Below are 10,000 nucleotides of genomic sequence, written 5' to 3'. Positions count from 1 at the left end.
CCAGCCAAGGACCGAGATGGGGCGAGGCGCCGCCGCCTCGCCCGCAACATCGCCGGGGGGACTCTCTCGGGTTTTGGCCCGCTGCTAGGGGCGCGGTCACAGCCACCGCGGCCGGCCGCCGCCCCTGAAAAATTCAGCCCGCTAGGCGGGTCCCCGGCTTAGGGCCGAGGAAGGGGGAGGGATGCCTTCAACAACGCGGCGGGGGGCCGGGGTGCCGCCAACCCCGGCCCGCAACTCCACGGGGCGACTCCCGTCACCGAGCCCCTCAAGGCAAGCCGGCGAAGCCGAGGCGAGGCCGCGCGACCCCAACTGCAACGTTCCCCCGGGCAAGCCCTTCCGCAACGCGGGCACTCTCTCTGGCAAAACAGGTCGGGAGCGGGGAACGAGGCGCAGCCACCTCGGCAACCGAGCGAGCCATCCTCGGGGCTCTCGGGGAAGGGGCCGGGGGAAACTCGGCAGGCTCAGCACAACCCCGGCCGCGTCCAGCCCCGGCTGCCGGCAACCGCGCACCACGCCGGCAGCCAAAAACATGCCGCACCCGCCGCCGCCGAGCGGGCCGGCCCCGGCTTAAGGCCGGGAGGATAAAGGGACGAGGCGCCGCCGCCTCGCCCGCCACCATCGCCGGAGGAGCGGCCGCCCGCTTCCCCCCTTCCCGAAAGGGCACGAGGCGCCGCCGCCTCGCCCGCCACCATCGCCGGAGGAGCGGCCGCCCGCTTCCCCCCTTCCCGAAAAGGCACGAGGCGCCGCCGCCTCGCCCGCCACCATCGCCGGAGGAGCGGCCGCCCGCTTCCCCCCTTCCCGAAAAGGCACGAGGGCGCCGCCGCCTCGCCCGCCACCATCGCCGGAGGAGCGGCCGCCCGCTTCCCTCCTTCCCGAAAAGGCACGAGGGCGCCGCCCCTTCGCCCGCCACCATCGCCGGAGGAGCGGCCGCCCGCTTCCCTCCTTCCCGAAAAGGCACGAGGGCGCCGCCCCTTCGCCCGCCACCATCGCCGGAGGAGCGGCCGCCCGCTTCCCCCCTTCCCGAAAAGGCACGAGGCGCCGCCGCCTCGCTCGCCACCATCGCCGGAGGAGCGGCCGCCCGCTTCCCCCCTTCCCGAAAAGGCACGAGGCGCCGCCGCCTCGCTCAGCCACCATCGCCGGAGGAGCGAGCGCGGGTGCCCGCTCCTCCCTTCACGAAACCGGCAGCAGCCCGGTCGGAGCGGGACACGCTCGCGGGGCTTCTCGCTCTCTTCCCCGCCTCACCTCGCCTGGGCCGGGGAGCAGCTCACATCGGAGCTCGGCTCAAAATCTGTCCCAGCACACTGGGTAGTACGGGAACAAAGCCGCGCGGCTTCGGCTAACGTCGGCGGTAACTTTCGGATGCCCTCGGGACGACACACGCGGCCGCCCACCTCCGCCTCGGACACAGGCACGGGCCAAGCCTGCGGGGATGCGACCCGTAACTCGCTCCCATAATACGGAGAAAAGGGCCCCAGGCCGCGGACGCGCCCAATAGAACGTAGCGTCCCTGACCGAGGGGGCGCGGCGAAGCACGCCGCCTCCTACGATGAGGCAACTGGAGGCAGCCGAAAACAGCGACCCCTTGGAGCACTTCCAGGCCGTCAGAGACAACAGGTCTACCCGGGTAGACCTGTTGTCCGCCGGCCCTCCCGGAGCCAACAGGTCTACCCGGGTAGACCTGGTGTCCGCGGCCGATCCCGGGTAGACCTGTTGTCCGCCGGCCCTCCCGGAGCCAACAGGTCTACCCGGGTAGACCTGGTGGCCCCGGCCGTCCCGGAGCCGGGTAGACCTGGTGTCCGCGGCCGAACCCGGGTAGACCTGTTGTCCGCCGGCCCTCCCGGAGCCAACAGGTCTACCCGGGTAGACCTGGTGCCCCCGGCCGTCCCGGAGCCGGGTAGACCTGGTGTCCGCGGCCGATCCCGGGTAGACCTGTTGTCCGCCGACCCTCCCGGAGCCAACAGGTCTACCCGGGTAGACCTGGTGTCCGCGGCCGATGCCGAGTAGACCTGTTGTCCGCCGGCCCTCCCGGAGCCAACAGCCAACAGGTCTACCCGGGTAGACCTGGTGTCCGCGGCCGATCCCGGGTAGACCTGTTGTCCGCCGGCCCTCCCGGAGCCAACAGGTCTACCCGGGTAGACCTGGTGCCCCCGGCCGTCCCGGAGCCGGGTAGACCTGGTGTCCGCGGCCGATCCCGGGTAGACCTGTTGTCCGCCGGCCCTCCCGGAGCCAACAGGTCTACCCGGGTAGACCTGGTGTCCGCGGCCGATGCCGGGTAGACCTGGTGTCCCCCGGCCGTCCCGGAGCCGGGTAGACCTGGTGTCCGCGGCCGATCCCGGGTAGACCTGTTGTCCGCCGGCCCTCCCGGAGCCAACAGGTCTACCCGGGTAGACCTGGTGCCCCGGCCGTCCCGGAGCCGGGTAGACCTGGTGTCCGCGGCCGATCCCGGGTAGACCTGTTGTCCGCCGGCCCTCCCGGAGCCAACAGGTCTACCCGGGTAGACCTGGTGCCCCCGGCCGTCCCGGAGCCGGGTAGACCTGGTGTCCGCGGCCGATCCCGGGTAGACCTGTTGTCCGCCGGCCCTCCCGGAGCCAACAGGTCTACCCGGGTAGACCTGGTGCCCCCGGCCGTCCCGGAGCCGGGTAGACCTGGTGTCCGCGGCCTATCCCGGGTAGACCTGTTGTCCGCCGACCCTCCCGGAGCCAACAGGTCTACCCGGGTAGACCTGGTGTCCGCGGCCGATGCCGGGTAGACCTGGTGCCCCCGGCCGAACCCGGGTAGACATGTTGTCCGCCGGCCCTCCCGGAGCCAACAGGTCTACCCGGGGAGACCTGGTGCCCCCGGCCGTCCCGGAGCCGGGTAGACCTGGTGTCCGCGGCCGAAGCCGGGTAGACCTGGTGTCCCCCGGCCGTCCCGGAGCCGGGTAGACCTGGTGTCCGCGGACGATCTCGGGTAGACCTGGTGTCCGCCGGCCGTCCGGTAGTCATCAGGTCTACCAGGGTAGACCTGGTGTCCGCGGACGATGCCGGGTAGACCTGTTGTCCGCCGGTCGTCGCGGAGTCAACAGGTCTACCCGGGTAGACCTGGTGACCGCGGCCTATCCCGGGTAGACCTGTTGTCCGCCGGCCCTCCCGGAGCCAACAGGTCTACCCGGGTAGACCTGGTGTCCGCGGCCGATGCAGGGTAGACCTGGTGTCCCCCGGCCGTCCCGAAGCCGGGTAGACCTGGTGTCCGCGGCGGATCCCGGGTAGACCTGTTGTCCGCCAGCCCTCCCGGAGGCAACAGGTCTACCCGGGTAAACCTGGTGTCCGCGGCCGATCCCGGGTAGACCTGATGTCCCCCGGCCGTCCCGGAGCCGGGTAGACCTGGTATCCGCGGACGATCTCGGGTAGACCTGTTGTCCGCCGGCCCTCCCGGAGCCAACAGGTCTACCCGGGTAGACCTGGTGTCCGCGGCCGATCCCGGGTAGACCTGTTGTCCGCCTGCCGTCGCGGAGCCAACAGGTCTACCCGGGTAGACCTGGTGTCCGCGGACGATCCCGGGTAGACCTGTGTCCGCCGGCCGTCCCGGAGGCAACAGGTCTACCCGGGTAGACCTGGTGTCCGCCGGCCGTCCCGGAGGCAAGACGTGTACCCGGGTAGACCTGTGTCCGCCGGCCGTCCCGGAGCCAACAGGTCTACCCGGGTAGACCTGGTGTCCGCGGCCGATCTCGGGTAGACCTGGTGTCCGCCGGTAGCCCCGGAGCCAACAGGTCTACCCGGGTAGACCTGGTGTCCGCCGGCCGTCCCGGAGGCAACAGGTCTACCCGGGTAGACCTGTTGTCCGCCGGCCCTCCCGGAGGCAACAGGTCTACCCGGGTAGACCTGGTGTCCGCCGGCCGTCCCGGAGGCAACAGGTCTACCCGGGTAGACCTGGTGTCCGCCGGCCGTCCCGGAGGCAACAGGTCTACCCGGGTAGACCTGTTGTCCGCCGGCCGTCCGGTAGTCATCAGGTCTACCCGGGTAGACCTGGTGTCCGCGGCCGATCCCGGGTAGACCTGGTGTCCGCCGGCCCTCCCGGAGCCAACAGGTCTACCCGGGTAGACCTGGTGTCCGCGGCCGATCTCGGGTAGACCTGGTGTCCGCCGGTAGCCCCGGAGCCAACAGGTCTACCCGGGTAGACCTGGTGTCCGCGGCCGATCTCGGGTAGACCTGGTGTCCGCCGGCCCTCCCGGAGCCAACAGGTCTACCCGGGTAGACCTGTTGTCCGCCGGCCGTCCCGGAGCCAACAGGTCTACCCGGGTAGACCTGGTGTCCGCGGCCGATCTCGGGTAGACCTGGTGTCCGCCGGCCCTCCCGGAGCCAACAGGTCTACCCGGGTAGACCTGCTGTCCGCGGCCGATCTCGGGTAGACCTGGTGTCCGCCGGCCCTCCCGGAGCCAACAGGTCTACCCGGGTAGACCTGGTGTCCGCGGCCGATCCCGCCTAGACCCGGCGCCCTCCGGCCTCCCCAGAGCGGGGTAGACCTGCTTTCCCCCAGCCGCTCCCGGCTAGACCCGGCCTCCGCCGGCCGCCCCGGCGCGGGGTAGACCTGCTTTCCCCCAGCCGCTCCCGGCTAGACACGGCCACCGCCGGCCGTTGTCACCGGCCGCTCCCGGGTCGACCCGTTGTCCGCCGGCCCTCCCGGCGGCAACAGGTCTACCCGGGTAGACCTGGTGTCCGCGGCCGATCCCGGGTAGACCTGGTGTCCGCCGGTAGCCCCGGAGCCAACAGGTCTACCCGGGTAGACCTGCTGTCCGCGGCCGATCCCGGGTAGACCTGGTGTCCGCCGGCCCTCCCGGAGCCAACAGGTCTACCCGGGTAGACCTGGTGTCCGCCTGCCGTCCCGGAGCCAACAGGTCTACCCGGGTAGACCTGGTGTCCGCGTCCGATGCCGGGTAGACCTGGTGTCCGCCGGTAGCCCCGGAGCCAACAGGTCTACCTGGGTAGACCTGTTGTCCGCCGGCCGTCCGGTAGTCATCAGGTCTACCCGGGTAGACCTGGTGTCGGCGGCCGATCCCGGGTAGACCTGGTGTCCGCCGGCCCTCCCGGAGCCAACAGGTCTACCCGGGTAGACCTGGTGTCCGCGGCCGATCTCGGGTAGACCTGGTGTCCGCCGGCCCTCCCGGAGCCAACAGGTCTACCCGGGTAGACCTGCTGTCCGCGGCCGATGCCGGGTAGACCTGTTGTCCGCCGGCCCTCCCGGAGCCAACAGGTCTACCCAGGTAGACCTGTTGTCCGCCGGCCCTCCCGGAGGCAACAGGTCTACCCGGGTAGACCTGGTGTCCGCCGGCCGTCCCGGAGGCAACAGGTCTACCCGGGTAGACCTGGTGTCCGCCGGCCGTCCCGGAGGCAACAGGTCTACCCGGGTAGACCTGTTGTCCGCCGGCCGTCCGGTAGTCATCAGGTCTACCCGGGTAGACCTGGTGTCCGCGGCCGATCTCGGGTAGACCTGGTGTCCGCCGGTAGCCCCGGAGCCAACAGGTCTACCCGGGTAGACCTGCTGTCCGCGGCCGATGCCGGGTAGACCTGTTGTCCGCCGGCCCTCCCGGAGCCAACAGGTCTACCCGGGTAGACCTGGTGTCCGCGGCCGATCTCGGGTAGACCTGGTGTCCGCCGGTAGCCCCGGAGCCAACAGGTCTACCCGGGTAGACCTGGTGTCCGCGGCCGATCTCGGGTAGACCTGGTGTCCGCCGGCCCTCCCGGAGCCAACAGGTCTACCCGGGTAGACCTGGTGTTTGCGGCCGATCTCGGGTAGACCTGTTGTCCGCCGGCCCTCCCGGAGCCAACAGGTCTACCCGGGTAGACCTGGTGTCCGCTGCCGATCCCGCCTAGACCCGGCGCCCTCCGGCCTCCCCGGAGCGGGGTAGACCTGGTGTCCGCGGCCGATCCCGCCTAGACCCGGCCTCCGCCGGCCGCCCCAGAGCGGGGTAGACCTGCTTTCCCCCAGCCGCTCCCGGCTAGACCCGGCCTCCGCCGGCCGCCCCAGAGCGGGGTAGACCTGCTTTCCCCCAGCCGCTCCCGGCTAGACCCGGCCTCCGCCGGCCGCCCCGGAGCGGGGTAGACCTGCTTTCCCCCAGCCGCTCCCGGCTAGACCCGGCCTCCGCCGGCCGCCCCGGAGCGGGGTAGACCTGCTTTCCCCCAGCCGCTCCCGGCTAGACCCGGCCTCCGCCGGCCGCCCCGGAGCGGGGTAGACCTGCTTTCCCCCAGCCGCTCCCGGCTAGACCCGGCCTCCGCCGGCCGCCCCAGAGCGGGGTAGACCTGCTTTCCCCCAGCCGCTCCCGGCTAGACACGGCCACCGCCGGCCGTTGTCACCGGCCGCTCCCGGGTCGACCCGTTGTCCGCCGGCCCTCCCGGCGGCAACAGGTCTACCCGGGTAGACCTGGTGTCCGCGGCCGATGCCGGGTAGACCTGGTGTCCGCCGGTAGCCCCGGAGCCAACAGGTCTACCCGGGTAGACCTGTTGTCCGCCGGCCGTCCGGTAGTCATCAGGTCTACCCGGGTAGACCTGGTGTCCGCGGCCGATGCCGGGTAGACCTGGTGTCCGCCGGCCCTCCCGGAGCCAACAGGTCTACCCTGGTAGACCTGGTGTCCGCCGGCCGTCCCGGAGCCAACAGGTCTACCCGGGTAGACCTGGTGTCCGCGGCCGATCTCGGGTAGACCTGGTGTCCGCCGGTAGCCCCGGAGCCAACAGGTCTACCCGGGTAGACCTGCTGTCCGCGGCCGATGCCGGGTAGACCTGTTGTCCGCCGGCCCTCCCGGAGCCCACAGGTCTACCCGGGTAGACCTGGTGTCCGCGGCCGATCTCGGGTAGACCTGGTGTCCGCCGGTAGCCCCGGAGCCAACAGGTCTACCCGGGTAGACCTGGTGTCCGCGGCCGATCCCGCCTAGACCCGGCGCCCTCCGGCCTCCCCGGAGCGGGGTAGACCTGGTGTCCGCGGTCGATCCCGCCTAGACCCGGCCTCCGCCGGCCGCCCCAGAGCGGGGTAGACCTGCTTTCCCCCTGCCGCTCCCGGCTAGACCCGGCCACCGCCGGCCCTTTTCAGCGGCCGCTCCCGGGTCGACCTGTGTTCCTCCAGCCGCCCCAGAGCGGGGTAGACCTGTTCTCCCGGCGACCGCCCGCCCGGCCTCGCAGCGCCAACCCCGGGGGCGGCTGGCAGACCCCCCCGGTCGGCCCCTATACAGGATAGGCGTGGCATCCTCGTACTATCCGGCAGCCGGGAGAAGCCCACAGCCCCATACCACCTCGGGGTCGGATGGCTTTCTAGCATCCCTGTCTCTCCCGGCAAACCAGATTTCAAGACCAAGAAATATTTTCGACAACGCTTTATTTTGTTCTTGTTCTTGTTTTTTTGTTTTTTTGTTTTTTTTTTTTACTGTACTTCACTTCACTTTATTTCCCCCCCCCCCCCCTTTTTCTTTGCTTTTACTTTTTCTTCACTTTTCCTTTCTTTTCCTATTGTTTTTGAATGAATGCCTCTTTTATTTGCTTGGAACAGAAAACTTTCAGGAAAAAATAAATTCTCGGCAAATCTTATTTGTTTTTATTTTTGCACCCAGAGTGCTCCCAGCCGAACTGACGGGCAGCCTGTGCCCTGTGCTCCTCCTGCTGACACTCTGACCCGTCCATACGGCCTCCCCAAAACGCCCCCCCTCCCTCCCTCCCTCCCTCCCTCCCTCCCTCCCTCCCACACACACACACACACACACACACACACACACAGAGACACAGAGACACACAGACACACAGACACACACACAAAGCCACCAGCCCTCCGTCCGCATTCACACAGAGAGACAAACACAGCGACAGAGACGCAGACGCAGACAGAGACACAGAGAGGCACACACACACACACACACACACACACACATACACACACACACACACACACAGAGAGACAGCCCCCCACCCTCTCTCGTGCCCGCACCCCTTCCCTGATCCTGCCCCCCACCCCGCCTGTCTTTCCCGCCCAGCCATTGACACTTGGGAGCTCCCCGCCCCCGCCCACTTTCCGTTGGGGGCGCCCCACCCAGCGGCCTCCCCGGCGCCAGTTTCAAACTTTTCCCGCCCAGGTTCCCAACGGCCAGTCACACAGCGGCAGCGGCAGCGGCGGCAGGGAGAGGAAAGGGGCTCCTGCCCAGGCGAGCAGGCTGAGAGCCGGCTGCAGAAGCAGGGACAGCGGCGGGCTGCGAGCGGTGGCAGGAGGATTGGCGCGGTCTGTTCCTTCTCAATGAAACTTTCTGTTCAGCTCTCTCGGAGCTTTTTTGGTCTGCTGGCGGTTCTTCCCTCTCGTCCCCGGCCCCGGTCAAGCCTGGGGCAGGGCGGCAGCGCGGCGGGCGGCTGAGGGAGCGGGCGATGCGGAAGTGAGTCCGGGAGGCGGGCTGCCGTGTATTCGGGCACAGGGAGGGGGCGCGAGAGCACTGCCGGCTCCTCTCGCGGAGCGGCTGGGGAAGCGGGCTGCGGGCAGGCTGTCAGTGGAGCCGGCGGGGCCTGGCCGGGGCAGGGGCAGTGGCCGCTGGGCTGCGGAGGCGGCAGGGCCGGCGGCTTAGGCCGGGAGCCGAAGTCGGCCGCCTTGCCGTGGCGGCTTTCGGGGAGGGGGAAGAGCAGGGCTCAGCAGGAGTGTGAGCGGGGTGCGTGTGCACGGGGGCTGTGGGACGTGCAGGCCGCCTGCCGAAGGGGGGCTCGGCGGGCGGGCCGGGGCTCGGCGGCCGCTCGCCCGACGGACGAGAGGCGGCGCCGCCGCTCAGCGGGAAGGGGGGCGGACGGCAGCAGGTCTACCCCGCCGATAGCCGCCAGAGACGAAGACGCGCAGGCGGCAACAGGTCTACCCAGCAGGGATCCAAGCGAGCGGCGGGCAACAGGTCTACCCCGGCAGGCACCCAGGTAAGCGGCGGGCAACAGGTCTACCCCGGCAGGGATCCCAGCGAGCGGCGGGCAACAGGTCTACCCCGGCAGGCACCCAGGTAAGCGGCGGGCAACAGGTCTACCCCGGCAGGGATCCCAGCGAGCGGCGGGCAACAGGTCTACCCCGGCAGGCACCCAGGTAAGCGGCGGGCAACAGGTCTACCCCGGCAGGGATCCAAGCGAGCGGCGGGCAACAGGTCTACCCCGGCAGGCAGCCAGGCAAGCGAGGGGCAACAGGTCTACCCCGGCAGGGATCCCAGCGAGCGGCGGGCAACAGGTCTACCCCGGCAGGCACCCAGGTAAGCGAGGGGCAACAGGTCTACCCCGGCAGGGATCCCAGCGAGCGGCGGGCAACAGGTCTACCCCGGCAGGCACCCAGGTAAGCGGCGGGCAACAGGTCTACCCCGGCAGGGATCCCAGCGAGCGGCGGGCAACAGGTCTACCCCGGCAGGCACCCAGGCAAGCGAGGGGCAACAGGTCTACCCCGGCAGGGATCCCAGCGAGCGGCGGGCAACAGGTCTACCCCGGCAGGCACCCAGGTAAGCGGCGGGCAACAGGTCTACCCCGGCAGGGATCCCAGCGAGCGGCGGGCAACAGGTCTACCCCGGCAGGCACCCAGGTAAGCGGCGGGCAACAGGTCTACCCCGGCAGGGATCCCAGCGAGCGGCGGGCAACAGGTCTACCCCGGCAGGCACCCAGGCAAGCGAGGGGCAACAGGTCTACCCCGGCAGGGATCCCAGCGAGCGGCGGGCAACAGGTCTACCCCGGCAGGCACCCAGGTAAGCGGCGGGCAACAGGTCTACCCCGGCAGGGATCCCAGCGAGCGGCGGGCAACAGGTCTACCCCGGCAGGCACCCAGGTAAGCGGGGGGCAACAGGTCTACCCCGGCAGGCACCCAGGTAAGCGGCGGGCAACAGGTCTACCCCGGCAGGGATCCCAGCGAGCGGCGGGCAACAGGTCTACCCCGGCAGGCACCCAGGTAAGCGGCGGGCAACAGGTCTACCCCGGCAGGGATCCCAGCGAGCGGCGGGCAACAGGTCTACCCCGGCAGGCACCCAGGTAAGCGGGGGGCAACAGGT

This window comes from Oenanthe melanoleuca, unplaced genomic scaffold (assembly GCF_029582105.1).
Source record: "Oenanthe melanoleuca isolate GR-GAL-2019-014 unplaced genomic scaffold, OMel1.0 S023, whole genome shotgun sequence".
Taxonomy (NCBI): Eukaryota; Metazoa; Chordata; class Aves; order Passeriformes; family Muscicapidae; genus Oenanthe; species Oenanthe melanoleuca.
This window is presented reverse-complemented; position numbering follows the sequence as displayed.